The sequence below is a fragment of the Pinus tabuliformis genome, chromosome 7, assembly GCF_031772625.1.
Source record: "Pinus tabuliformis cultivar Carrire ecotype Pingquan chromosome 7, CPIR1, whole genome shotgun sequence".
Lineage (NCBI taxonomy): Eukaryota > Viridiplantae > Streptophyta > Pinopsida > Pinales > Pinaceae > Pinus > Pinus tabuliformis.
In genome coordinates, this window is record NC_142293.1 from 100,517,097 (window position 1) to 100,531,452 (window position 14,356).

Sequence of the window (14,356 nt, forward strand, 5' to 3'; positions counted from 1 at the left end):
GCACCCTGTTCACCTTTGTCCACCTTGCTCTGGTAAATAGCTTTGTATTTATCTTTTACCTGGGGTGAATTTAACAATATTTCCAACATATTTTCCATGAGGAACGTTGAGGGGTGCAACCTTTAGGGTTACAGGGGTTTTTTCTGTGAAAAATGGACCAAATAGTAGGCTGGGAGCTTTATATAGCAATGCAAACTGGACCAAAAACTGAACTTGGCCTCCTCTAGTAGAATTTTTAGTCGAGAACCGAAAATTGCGGGGTTTCATGGTAAACTAGAAAAATACCTGCGCAAAAGGAGAAAAACGGTACAAAATCAGGTAGAATGGAATGCCATAGTGCTCACACTTGTAGTTTTTCTGGTTGGGGGCCGGTCGAGACTGAACTGTGAACTCGGTGTTAAGAATTTACTACATAACATAAATAATTACTGAGAGGAATATATATAAGAAAATAACCAACAACAACCATTAACACATAAACACAAATGTTTATCCGGGAAAACCCCAAATCTGGGGAAAAACCCAACCTAATAAGATCTCATTAGCATTGGACAAAACCCTAGCCAATCCAACCAAGTGAGCCTTCACCGCTCACCTCTAGGTCTTGCATTACAATGAAGTCCTTCCAGCCTTTTATAAGCTCCATTACATATAATACCACGGGCAGAATACTATGGGTACACAATACCATGTGCCCTAAAACCATCACTATTTAACCTCGTCAACTTTGAATCTATCTTGAGTCAAGTTTACCTAACAATTCCCCCCTTAAACTTGACTTGGGGTTCCTTGACTAACTCCAGCCAAACCTGCTAAGTGAGACAATCCTGCTCACTCTAGCCCTTACCCCCCTCAGAGTTTTTACCTGGGATATTGTTAACCCGACATCCCCCTATCACCTAGGTCTAACCAGACTTTACCGGTGATTATCTAGGGGTACACATGCCTTACCAGGTCTTACAGTAGTATGCCCATTTACATGCAATAATTTTGACTTCATTATTTTTTTTTTTTTGCTATTCTGACCCATTCTCTCTCAATTTGATTTGCTCAAAAACTTCTATCAAACTGCTCCAACTGCGAGCCCGATGAGAACCTCGTAGATTCCAGCACCGGTGGCCTCACGTAGCAGAAAGCGAACAATTTTCAAAGCCACATGAACAATTTTCTTCTGCTGACCTGCATGTAGCCCACGCCTACTCCATCTTTCAACACGGCATAGAACACACAGGAAATATCCCTTATCGATTCCCTACGAAAAAAGTTCCAAACAAAATCAGCCTTGAATTTTAATATTACCAAAGGTATCTCTCAACCTTCTTTAAATAGCCGCATGAATCCCGAACAATTCGTCAGCATGTTCCAAATCGGTAAATATCGCAATGCACTACGATCCCTGGCAGTTATGACACTATCTTCCGCACATTCTCCTCAAGGTTCCTCTGCATACGATTGTTCCACCATTATTTTCCAGACCCAAATCTGTAAAAAGGCTGCATTGATCTCATCAGGCACTATAAATCCATGGCATCAAAGAATCCCTTTGAAGCCAATATCTGGCTCTGATACCAATTGTTAAGAATTTACTGCATAACATAAATAATTACTAAGAGGAATATATATAAGAAAATAACCAGCAACAACCATAAACACATAAACACAAATGTTTATCCAAGAAAACCCCAAATCTGGGGAAAAACCCAACCTAATAAGATCTCATTAGCATTGGCCAAAACCCTAGCCAATCCGACCAAGTGAGCCTTCACCGCTCACCTCCAGGTCTTGCATTACAATGAAGTCCTTCCAGCCTTTTATAAGCTCCATTACATATAATACCACGGGCAGAATACTATGGGTGCACAATACCATGTGCCCCAAAACCATCACTGTTTAACCTCGTCAACTTTGACTCTATCCTGAGTCAAGTTTACCTAACACTCAGTCGATTTTATGCCTGGAGTGCGATATGCATAAAAATATAGAAAAAATGATATTTTTACCCTTTATTTGACAAAACGAAGTTGTGGCAAGATTTTTTGATTTGAAGGGTGGATGACGTAAGCAGTACGGATGACGTCAGCGAGAGCACGGGGGCAGATGACATGGCGAGTGATGTCAGCGAAGGACAGATGACGTTAGTGGATGACATCAGCAAAGGGTGGTAAGCGGTTTTGCCCGCACTGCTTTTGGGGCTGGGCGGTTTTGGGCCAGAGGTGAGCGATCAGGCTGGATGAGCGACGCGTGGCAGAGTACGGGAAAAAAACCACCGACTGATCACGCATTAACGTTCGGCGGTTAGGGGGTCGCGATATTGATCGTGGACTGTTGGATGATCAGGCGTAGATCGGACGGCGGACGCGCTTTGGAGATGGCCAGAGGTTAACTTGCAGGCTTGATAGAATAAACTCTATTTTAAAATGATTTTAATGGTTTTCGGGCGTATTTCTATTGGTCGGGATTGGTTGTTAATTAACCCAGATGGTTAATTAACTCCATTAGCGCGCAGAGAAGGTTATTAACGGGTTTCAAATAAACCTGTTAATCCCTGTTTTACAGTGATAAGGTCATATTTCGACTGGGGCGGGGATACATAGCATTTGGGGTTTTTTTTAATGTATTTATATAATATGGGATGGGAATAAGTGTATGGGAATTATATAATAAGTGTTAAAGTTAATATGAAAAAATGCAATGAACTAGCGCTAAATTAAAATGTTAGAAGTTTACTTTAAAACTTAGGCTTTGAAGTGGAAAAGGGGTTTATATGACATTTGTGCATTTTCATAAGTAAAATGGGGTTTTTACTTAGGTAATCATTTATGAAATGGAATAAGTGGTTTGATGAGTGATTTTAAGCGGATCTTAATACCTTTGGGGGAGTTAGTGAATGATTAGGGAAAAGTATAAAGGGGAGTTAGTTATTCAACCTTGCCTCGCCTGAGTTGCATCAGGTATAATGTCCACCATTACACCAGTGATAGAGATAAAGATTAACACTTTTTGAGACATATTCTATCAATGGTATCATTCTACAACACCAATCTACCTACTCTGCCTACTTGGCCTAGGATTTTCTCCTTCTTTACTTGGGTGCACTTAGACTGGCAAACCCTTTATCAACTTTTATTTTCTTTTCATGGTAAGCCTACCTAAGTCTGCACTTATTACATCCAAGGGCTCAGATTTAACTGTTGAGCTCCTTTGCTTCTCTACCTATCTACTTATCTGCCAAGATTGAACAGTTTGGTCAGATTTTTATTCTCTATCTCTAAAACATGAAATTCAAACATGAACTAGCCAAGATTAAGTTGTTTGGCCATTCATCAATTGTGGCATAAATTAACAAGCTGCACACAATGCTTATTTACAGAAAATGAAAAAGTAGTGGCATTTTGGACTTGCACACTTTCCTGGTCTTTCTTTATTTGGGGTTCATTTCTTTCACTTTTTTGACCATTTTATTCTTTTTACCCTTTGATTTTTCTTTTAGGGCATACCCTCTTTACATTTTTTACATTTTTTGATTTTTTGACAATATGGAAAACCTTTGCAACAAGGAAAGGGATGAACATATTATAGAGTTCAACAAGTCAAACATGAAATATGACACCTATTGGTATAGGAGCATAACAGTGGCTCCACTTGGGGATGGCTTTCCCTGGTGGAAAGTCAAGAACATTAGGTGAGATGGCCTTCTGTATAACTATGCCTTTGCTCTGAAATTTCCCTTTTCTGGTTGCTTTATTGTATACATGACAGCACACTTGTAAAGCTTAGGGCCTTCTCTTCGGGCTTCAACTACATCAAGTTACTATCCAATCCAAACTGTGACATTATTAAGGATATAGTATGTACATGTTAGGGTTAGAATACATTTAAAAAACAGGATCAAAGTAATGTTTTAGCATTTGACCATTCACTGGTCCTTCTTCTATTTCTGTGCCATCCAGGCACTTCAGAAAGTAAGTATTATTCCCTTGCAATGCCTGGATGATAAATGGCCCTTTCCACGGGAAGTCAAACTTCCCATGTTTTCCTTTGTTTTCTCTCCTGGAATCCCACCTTAGAACTTTGTCTCCAAGGTAGAAGTCCTCTGCTTTGGTCCTTTTATCAAATATTTTCTTGAGTTTTTCTTGTAACACTTGGAATCTTTGGTGCACTTCTTCTCTGGTCTGCTGCAAATGGATGGTCTGATTTATTCTCCTTTGAATGTCATTGGGTCCCACCTAAGCTTCTTGTAGTAATTTCATTATAGGAACTCCTAAAGATGAAGGAAACATAGTCTCCATGCCATGGACTAACTCATAAGGGCTAGTTCCAATAGATCTCTTTGTAGTAAGTCTGTCTGCCCATAGTGCATTTGTAAGTTTCTTGTGCCAGTTTTTCTTGTTCTCTTCCAACAATTTCTTAATAATATTAATCAGGCTTTTATCGGAAGATTCAACTAGACCATTACCTTGAGGGTAATAGGTTGTGGAATGGCCTAAAGAGATATGGTATTTGTTATGGAAATTTATCATTTTCTTGGACTTGAAGGCAGCAGCATTATCGGTTATGATATTTTCAGGACAGCTAAATCTAGACAATATGTTGGTTTCTAAGAATCCTATAATCACTCTATCATTGGCTTGTCTAGAAGGAATGGCTTCTATCCATTTGGTGAAGTAGTCTGTGGTAGTAAGGATCCATTTATGTTGGCCAGAAGAGGGAGGGTGTATTTCTCCAATGAAGTCCAAACCCCATTGTTGAAAGGGATTTTCAATGGAAATTGGTTTCAAGGGAAAGGGTAACAATTTCCTTTTGCCTTCAAAAATTTGGCATTTGTGGCAAGCGGTGACAAAGTTCTTTACATCAGCGAACAAGGTTGGCCAGTAAAATCGAGCCCTTAGGATATTCTCTGCAGTTGATTTCCAGTAAAGGTGTCCACCGCAGTCCCCTGCATGAAATTCTTTGAGAACTTTGTCAGCTTCTTCTTTTATTAAACAATTCAATAAAATACCTTCATGATTTTTCCAAAAAAGAGCATTATCTAAAATACAAAATTTCGATGTTTTCATCTTTAAAAACCTTTTCTTTGTTCTGGATAACCCTGGAGGAGCCTGCAGGTTTAATAATACATGAATTATATCAGCATACCAAGGTGATTCTAAGAAGGCCTGGCTGATTTGTGGAGTCGCCATCTCCTGTTCATTATCCATTTCATTAATATCCAGGGCTTGAAAGTTTGTTTCAGTCATGAGTTTAGCCAATCCCTGTCCTTTATAAGCTTTGTAGGTTTTATTTCAATATCATACTCCAATATATTAGCTATCCATTTACCTCATTTGCCTTCAATTCCATCCTGAGTCAGGATGTCTTTGACAACAACATTTGGTACATAAGCTACTACATGGGAGTACAATATATAGACTCTAAAGTCTTTAATAGCTTTCACAAGCGCAAAAGCCTGTTTTTCCATGATTTTGTAATTCAGAGGTGCATCTCTAAGTGCTTTACTGAAAAATACTGTGGGTTTTTCCCATCCTTGATCATCTTTTTGTAGTAAAGCTGCTGCTATATTGTGTTCTAATGCAAATGAGAAAAATATGAAGTCTCTATCAAACTTTGGACTTGTAAGGGCTGGTGTTCTGGTCAAAGCCATTTTAATTTCTTCAAATGTTTGTTTGGCTTCTACTGTCCATTTAACCTTTGAATCTTTTTTTAACATGTTGTTGAGCAATCTAATTAATTTAGCCAAATTAGATATGAATCTTCTCAAAAAGTTAATCTTTCCTAGGAAAGCTTGAAGTTCTTTAACATTTCTGGGGTGGGGTATTCGCAGAATAGCTTCTATTCTAGCAAGATCAATTCTGATGCCATCTTTGGAGATGATATGGCCTAACAGTTTGCCTTCTTCTAGACCAAACAAAGACTTTTTAGGATTTAATGAAATACCATACTTTCTGCATTTTAAAAACACTTGTCTCAAATGATCTAAATGTTGTTGATCTGATCTAGAAAACACAATGAGGTCATCTAGATATATAACTAGAAAATCGTGAATTTCTTTTGCAAAAGCTATGTCCATTGCTCGTTGAAAGGTTGCCCCTGCATTCTTAAGTCCGAATGGCATTTTAACATATTTGAATGTACCCCATGGTGTTGTAAATGCAGTCTTTTCTTGGTCATCAGGATGAACCAGAATCTGATTATAACCTGAAAACCCATCCAAAAGTGAAATCCTAGAAGCACCTACTACTCTTTGTAAAATATGATCCATCTTAGGTAAAGGGTAATTGTCTTTCAAATAAACCTTGTTTACATTCCTTAAGTCAACACATAATCTAATTTCTCCTGTTTTCTTCCTGGTAGGTACTAAATTAGACACCCACTCTAAAAATCTGATAGGAGCAATTATCCCTGCATCATGCATTCGTTTGCTTTCTTTTTCAATTAAAGGAAGCAGTATAGGGTTGATTCTTCTGAGATTTTGTTTGAAAGGTTTTTTATTTTCCTTGAGTGGTATTGTATGTTGAATTACAGAGGTGTCATAAGATTTCAGGTCTTCATAGCTCCAGGCAAAAACATCCTGGAATTCTTTGATCAGTTCAACATATTTAAGTTTTTGATCAAGGGGCAAAGATTTGGATAATTTTACCATTTTTGGATTCTCTTCAGTTCCTATGTTGTAGTCTTCAATGTCTGCTTTTAGAGGTTCCATCTTGGGTTTCTTTGGAATATCGTTGAAATTAAAGAGATCTTCCAAAGAAGTTAATCCTTTGGGCAAATGATTGTCTTTCAATTGATAACTTCAGATTCTCCTTCAATAATCTCATCAACATCTATTTCTGTAAAATCATGTATTTCCTTTTTGGTAAATTTCGTTGGATGGAGCATTTGAGTTGCATTTTCTGCTGAAATGTTTGCCTCTATCTGATTTGTTGGATCAAACTCACTAACTGTATCTACATCTATGCTAGTGCTAGAAAATTCTTCTTCTAGGGTTAAAAAATTGTTGATTTGATTATCACTGTCAACACTTGCCAGCTCTTTACATTATCAGGTATGGCTGGCCTGTGTCTAATTTCAGCTGTGAATTGATGATTTGGTTCAAATGGTAATTTACAAGTGCTGGCAAACATTGCAAGGCTATGAGCTTGCAAGTTATGTTTTCTCAGGATTTTGGCAAGCTAAGTTTCTAGAAATGTATTGAGGATCTCTATAGCTGTTCCTTTGTACTCTCTTAATCTGGGATCATTTGTTAAGAACTTCCCTTTTATCTGTTGAATGATTAAATCAGAATCTCCTAGGACTGACACCCTAGTTGCTCCCAATTTCTTGACCAGTTTAAGACCTAGTAATAGAGCTTCATATTCAGCCATATTATTAGTGCATCTAAAGTTTAATCTGTAAGCATGGCCCTCAGCATGATTGTTTTCAAGATTGTGCACCTAGACTCCTACCCCTGCTCCTAATTTGTTCATAGAACCATCAAATTCTAAGTACCAAAGGATTTCATGTTCATAATTAGTATCTGGAGTTTCAGGGATCTGTTCAATAGGGAGATCTGGTTTTTCAGTTTCTTCTAGTTTATCTAATATTTCATGATTTTTAGAAATTTCTTGGATTCAGACACTAGACCTTTCATTTGCAATTTTTTCTGTTTCATCTGCTAGAACTTTTATTTCATGTGGGGGATCAATTTCAACATTATAAAGGATAAAAGAATCCATGTCTGAATGTACTGAGTAGATAGGGAAATTTTGGGGTTTCTCTTGACTACTTACTACATACTTCATTAAGGGTTCTCTGTATAGTCTCTTGGGTTGACCAAACACTAAAATAGTAGCGTAAGACATGTCTAACTGTAGAAATCCTTGAAGCTTTGCACCCCAAGGCCTAGACAATAACATGCCATACTTTGGTGGAATATCAGCTACTACTATGTCCATTAAGATGGTTTTGGTAGGATATTGGACTAGTGACACACATAAGTCTTTGATTAAACCTAAACATTTGACCTAACTTGAATCAAAAGAGAAAAGGTCTTTATATGGCCTGGTGATGTCAAGGTCTAACCTCTCCAGTATAGATTTAGGCATTAAGTTATGGGAAGCACCATAATCAAACATGGCATTATGAAGTATTTTATCATGTATGTTTAAACCTACATAGAAAGGAGAAACTTCTCCTTCTATTGTTTTTCCATTTACTCCAGGGCCAAATATCAATTCAGGCTGGTCATCAAAAGCATTTACTGAATCTTCGTTCACAGAAATTTTGAGTGATTTGCTGATTTGACTTCTGTAGACATCATGTTTAGCTAATTCTGATAATGGAACAGATATCTTTAGTTTTCCTACTTCTGCCTCAAGATTGAAAGGTTTTTCGGTCTGAGTTCTTGTATTTCGGACAACTAGATTTTCTACATTTCTCTCCTCTTTAGGAGTGGGATTATGGGCTGAAGTTGCTTCCAAATCAAGTTTTAGAGGCTCTCCTACTTTTCCTTTAGAAGGAATAACAGTGGAAGGTTGTCTGTTAGGTGATTGATTATCTAATACATCTTCAACAATTGGATAGTTAGGGTTAGGATATGTTTTAGCAAGAATATGTACAGGGGGGCACTGATCTTACCTTTGTTAGGCTGCTTGGTATCTTTTTTTTTACTGGTTTCAGGGACATCTATTCTTCTACTCCTCAGATTGTATTGTTTTTGGACTTCATAAATGGTTGTATCATATCCCTCCGTAAAGTCAAATGATTCACTTGACTGAGTGTGGAATTGTTTAAGAATGTGAGCTTCTTGATCCTCTTGGGTCAAGAAAACTGGTTGTTCATTGTTGAGTCCCATCAAATTAATTTGAGTGTCTTTTGTTGGCTCATCAGAAGTTGATGCTTTAGCATAATTTTCTTGAAATGGGGGCCTAATATTTTGGTCAGGCTCTGTCTTTCCAATGTTAGGATTTTGGTTCTTCCTGAAATTTGGATTTCTCCCAGTATTGCTTGGTTGACCATCCCAAGGGGATTTTCTCTCGATTGTTTCTACTCTATCTCCAAGTCTATCCATTCCTTTAATAATCGCATCTAATTTTTGTTCAAAGGTAGAATGTTCTTCTTTGAAAGGTGTCCTCCTTTCAACTCTGGCTCTAGATCGTTTAGATATCAGGTTGGCCTCAACATTGACAGCTATACTCTACATCTCTTCCAAGTTTCAAGGAGCTCTTTCCCTAAGTTGGTATGCCATATCAAAATCAAATGCATCAGGGAATTTGATCAAGGCCAAATCTGGAGGAGGTCTGAGATTTTGAGGAATAGCATTGTAGACATTATTGAATCTGGTACAGTAATCTTGGACAGTTTCTTGTGTGCCTCTTCTTAGGTTTTCATACTCTGATAAAATGTGGAGAGGATCTTTCTTCTTTTCCCATCTGTTCAAGAAGGTCTGATAAAGAGCTTGTGGGTCATTGATACTGTTTGCAGGGAGGGCTCTAAACTAGGTTCTAACATCTCCAGTTAAACTTTGAACAAATACTTTCATTCTAACATCATCAGCATCAATCTCATAACTTTCAAAATAGTTGGTCATTTTATTGGTATGTTGTTGAGCTGTGTAAGTGCCAATACCTTCAAAAGAAGGGATTTTACTTTGATAGTCTTGGGGCATAGCCCCTGGATTGGCAGGTAAGTTTAAGGGAGTATATCGGTTTGCCATGGTTGCAGAAATAGATGTGACAACTGAGGGAGTAGGGATAACAATGGGAATGTGTGTTGTAGATGGAGGAGTGGAAGGGGTGGCTTGAGGTGCTGATGGTGAACTTAGAGAAGTTGTAGTAATCATAGAAAGGTTTGGTGTTCTTTCAGAGGTAAGCTCATATTGAATGGAGTTCTGCAAATGTCTGTCAAGGTGTGAAGTAACAACTTCAATCTGCAAATTTTCAATGAATATTGGATTTTGAACTGTGTGGGTTAACCCAGATTCTGAAAAGGTCTCAAATAAAGAGTTTTCAAAATACTTATCAAAAGGTTCGTCCTCAGGGTAGATCCACCTCACAGGACAGGATCTTGATCTGTATAGAGGCCGAGAACTAGCAGAATTTTCTTGGCTCCCTTGTCTTCTAAGAATCTTGGGAATCAGTTTAGGATTTTAAAACACATGTGGGGGATTAGGATCAAGGTTTGATCTGGTGTAATGAATCTTTTCTGAAGCCAGTTCTCTAGGTGTGTTTTTGGTTTTTTCTTGAAATACATTTGAAAATACAATTTTAACAGTCTCTTCTAGGAGGTTTCAGATGTGGGAGTTTTGAACTTTCCTAAAGACTTTTTTTGAAAAGAGGAAATGATCAAGTATTTGAAACCAACTGTCCAATCTATAAGCTATACTGGAGATAGATTGAAGTAGCATTCATTTACTTCTGCAATTGCAAAGAAAAAGCATTTCAAAGGCTACCTGGCTAACTTCAGGCTCCATCTATAGCTTATGAAATAAACAATAGTAACAAACAATTATTCAGGTCCCTAGCGGAGTCGCCAATGATGTTATCACTCAGGTTTTCCAAAAAGTTGTAAGAAAGGGAAGGATGTTGAGGTAACCACAGACCAATCTTTTCGATTCAAAATCTAGCCAATCTGTATCCAGAGAGGGCTCTCTCTTTATGATTTAGCTTTGTTTTTAAAGGTATTAAGCTAGTTATGAAGTTCAAGGGTTTTGTTTGAGTTTGGGTGGTGAGATTCAATAGAACAGAGAGGTAAAACAGAGTAGTTCAGTCCATTGGGCTAATGGAGTCAAAGAAAATGGCTTTCTGGATTTGGTTTCTTAGCAGAGGATGGCTCCACAAAGCAAAGTAGTTAAACAGGGAACAAATACAAATTGGAAACAGATGGAATGGGCTCAAATGGGTAAAGGGTAGTTAAGAATCATTCAACCTATTGAAAGAGGGAAAATGGATGATTACTGATAAGGAGCGGTTAAGTATTCTTTTAACAAATAATCAGCATGAAAGAATTAGAAAACAGAAGCAATTAAGATTTCACTGCTTATCCTAATTCTGAAGAAAACACAGAGAAGAATAAAGACTGAAAACAGAGTGCAATCAAGCATGTTCTGAAATTAATCTTTTCTTTATCATTCAGATTATGAGACACAAATGATATAATAAACAAAGAAAATTGTAAAGCACAAGATATAGAGAACTTATTGATCCAACGGTTGATTCAAGAAATCTGTGACAAGTCTTCTGCTTCAATTCTTCATCCAGTCGGCCAGGCAACAGTTGATTCCAACAGCTTTTTATTCCAAAATTTCAATATTACAACAGAGTCTAGGAATTCCACCTTCAATACTCCAATGGAGGGGGTATTTATGCAACAAATTTGTACAACAAATATCTCATAACAGCTGTGAGATAATATCTAGGATAACTAATAATAATTTTTACAAGTAAAATAGAAACAACTATAAAAATATGAACTGATGTCATGCTGGAGGCAGGCCTTAGGGTTCAGCTTGCAGCTGTCTTCTTCAATAACTCTGTGTTGCCTGCCTGTCTTAAATGGTACTCTTTAATTCTGATCTGCCCCTCTTTAATGCTGATCTGATACTCTTTGACTTGTTTTGTACCCTGTTCACCTTTGTCCACCTTGCTCTGGTAAATAGCTCTGTATTTATCTTTTACTCGGGGTGAATTTAACAATATTTCCAACATATTTTCCGTAAGGAACATTGAGGGGTGCAACCTTTAGGGTTACAGGGGTTTTCTATGAAAAATGGACCAAATAGCAAGCTGGGAGCTTTATATAGCAACACAAACTGGACCGAAAACTGAACTTGGCCTCCTCCGGTAGAATTTTTAGCCGAGAACCGAAAATTGCAGGGTTTCATGGTAAACTGGAATGGAAAAATACCTGCGTAAAAGGAGAAAAACGGTACAAAAGCAGGTAGAATGGAAGGCCGCAGAGCTCACGCTTATAGTGTTCCTGGTTAGGGGCTGGTTGAGACTGAACTGTGAACTTGGTCGATTTTATGCCTGGAGTGCGATATGCAGAAAAATATAGCAAAAATGATATTTTTACCCTTTTATTTGACAAAACGAAGTTGTGGCGGGATTTTTTGATTTGAAGGGCAGATGATGTAAGCAGTACAGATGACGTCAGCGGGAGCATGGGGGTGGTTGACATGGCGGGTGATGTAAGCAAAGGACAGATGATGTCAGCGGATGACATCAGCAAAGGGTGGTAAGCGGTTTTTCTCGCACCGCTTTTGGGGTTGGGCGGTTTTGGGCCGGAGGCAAGCGATTAGGCTGGATGAGCGACGCGTGGCAGAGTACAGGCGGAAAATCGTCGGCCGATCGCGCGTTAACGTTCGGCGGTTAGGGGATCGCGATATTGATCGCAAACCGTTGGATGATCAGGTGTAGATCGGACGGCGAACACGCTTTGGAGATGGCGGGAGGTTAACTTGTAGGCCTGATAGAATAAACTGTGTTTTAAAATGATTTTAATGGTTTTCGGCCATATTTCTATTGGTTGGGATTGGTTGTTAATTAACCCAGATGGTTAATTAATTCCACTAACTAGCGGGGAAGGTTATCAACAGGTTTCAAATAAACCTGTTAATCCCTGTTTTAAAGTGATATGGTCGTATTTCGACTGGGGCGGGGATACATAGCATTTGGGGTTTTTTAATGTATTTATATAATACGGGATGGGAATAAGTGTATGGGAATTATATAATAAGTGTTAAAGTTAATATGAAAAAATGCAATGAACCAGCGCTAAGTTAAAATGTTAGAAGTTTACTTTAAAACTTAGGCTTTTAAGTGGAAAAGGGGTTTATATGACATTTGTGCATTTTCATAAGTAAAATGGGGTTTTTACTTAGGCAATCATTTATGAAATGGAATAAGTGGTTTGATGAGTGATTTTAAGCAGATCTTAATACCTTTGGGGGAGTTAGTGAGTGATTAGGGAAATGTATAAAGGGGAGTTAGTTATTCAACCTTGCATCGCCTGAGCTGCATTAGGTATAATGTCCACCATTGCACCAGTGATAGAGATAAATATTAACACTTTTGGAGACATAGTCTATCAATGGTATCATTCTGCAACACCAATCTACCTACCCTACCTACTTGGCCTAGAATTTTCTCCTTCTTTACTTGGGTGCACTTAGACTAGCAAACCCTTTATTAACTTTTTTTTTCTTTTCATGGTAAGCCTACTTAATTCTGCACTTATTACATCCAAGGGCTCAGATTTAATTGTTGAGCTCCTTTGCTTCTCTACCTATCTACTTATCTGCCAAGATTGAACAGTTTGGTTAGATTTTTATTCTCTATCTCTAAAACATAAAATTCAAACATGAATTAGCCAAGATTAAGCTGTTTGGCCATTCATCAATTGTGGCATAAATTAACAAGCTGCACACAATGCTTATTTACAGAAAATAAAAGTAGTGGAATTTTGGACATGCACACTTTCCTGGTCTTTCTTTATTTGGGGTTCATTTCTTTCACTTTTTTGACCATTTTATTCTTTTTACCCTTTGATTTTTCTTTTAGGGCATACCCTCTTTACATTTTTTACATTTTTTGATTTTTTGACAATATGGAAAACCTTTGCAACAAAGAAATGGATTAACATATTACAGAGTTCAACAAGTCAATCATGAAATATGACACCTATTGGTATAGGATCATAACAAGATGAACCTTTAAAAATGGCGGATTACACTATCGGGAGCGAAAAAACACAAGGAAATAGTGAAAAATAGGTATATCGAAGGCTTAGATAGTGAGGCGCAGGAGCCGTCAGATCTAGCCAATCAACGGTCCAAATCCGATCGGCATATCACAATCGGTGGAGGATATCAGAGGCTATCGAAGGCTACCACACAAATATTGCAACAACGATCAGCGTGGTCAGCGAGGACCGTTGATCAAGCGTGCAGATCGACGGCCTGGGTTAACATGCGTTGATCACGTCATAGAAACACAAAGGGAAAGGCTTACAGAGGATCGAAGACCATGCGACTTCCGATTTCGATATCGCAATATCACATTGGAGCAACACCACGGAGCGGGGCTGATACATACGCGACTTGTGATATATATATCTGGACCCGATGGAACTTATAGATTCGAGTATATAACATTTCAGGTCCGATATGAGCCATTTCGTCCGATTTTCGGTGTTTTAATGTATTTTTCAAATACAAAGGGAAAACCACATAACGAGCATTTACGACATGCGATAGCGATTTAAAGGCGGATCCGATGGAATATAGGGTGAAATTCATAATATTTGAAGTCTGATAAACAGTGATTTGGCAGATTTTTCCTGTGTTTTACAGTGATTCTCTGTGTAAACAGAGAACACTATT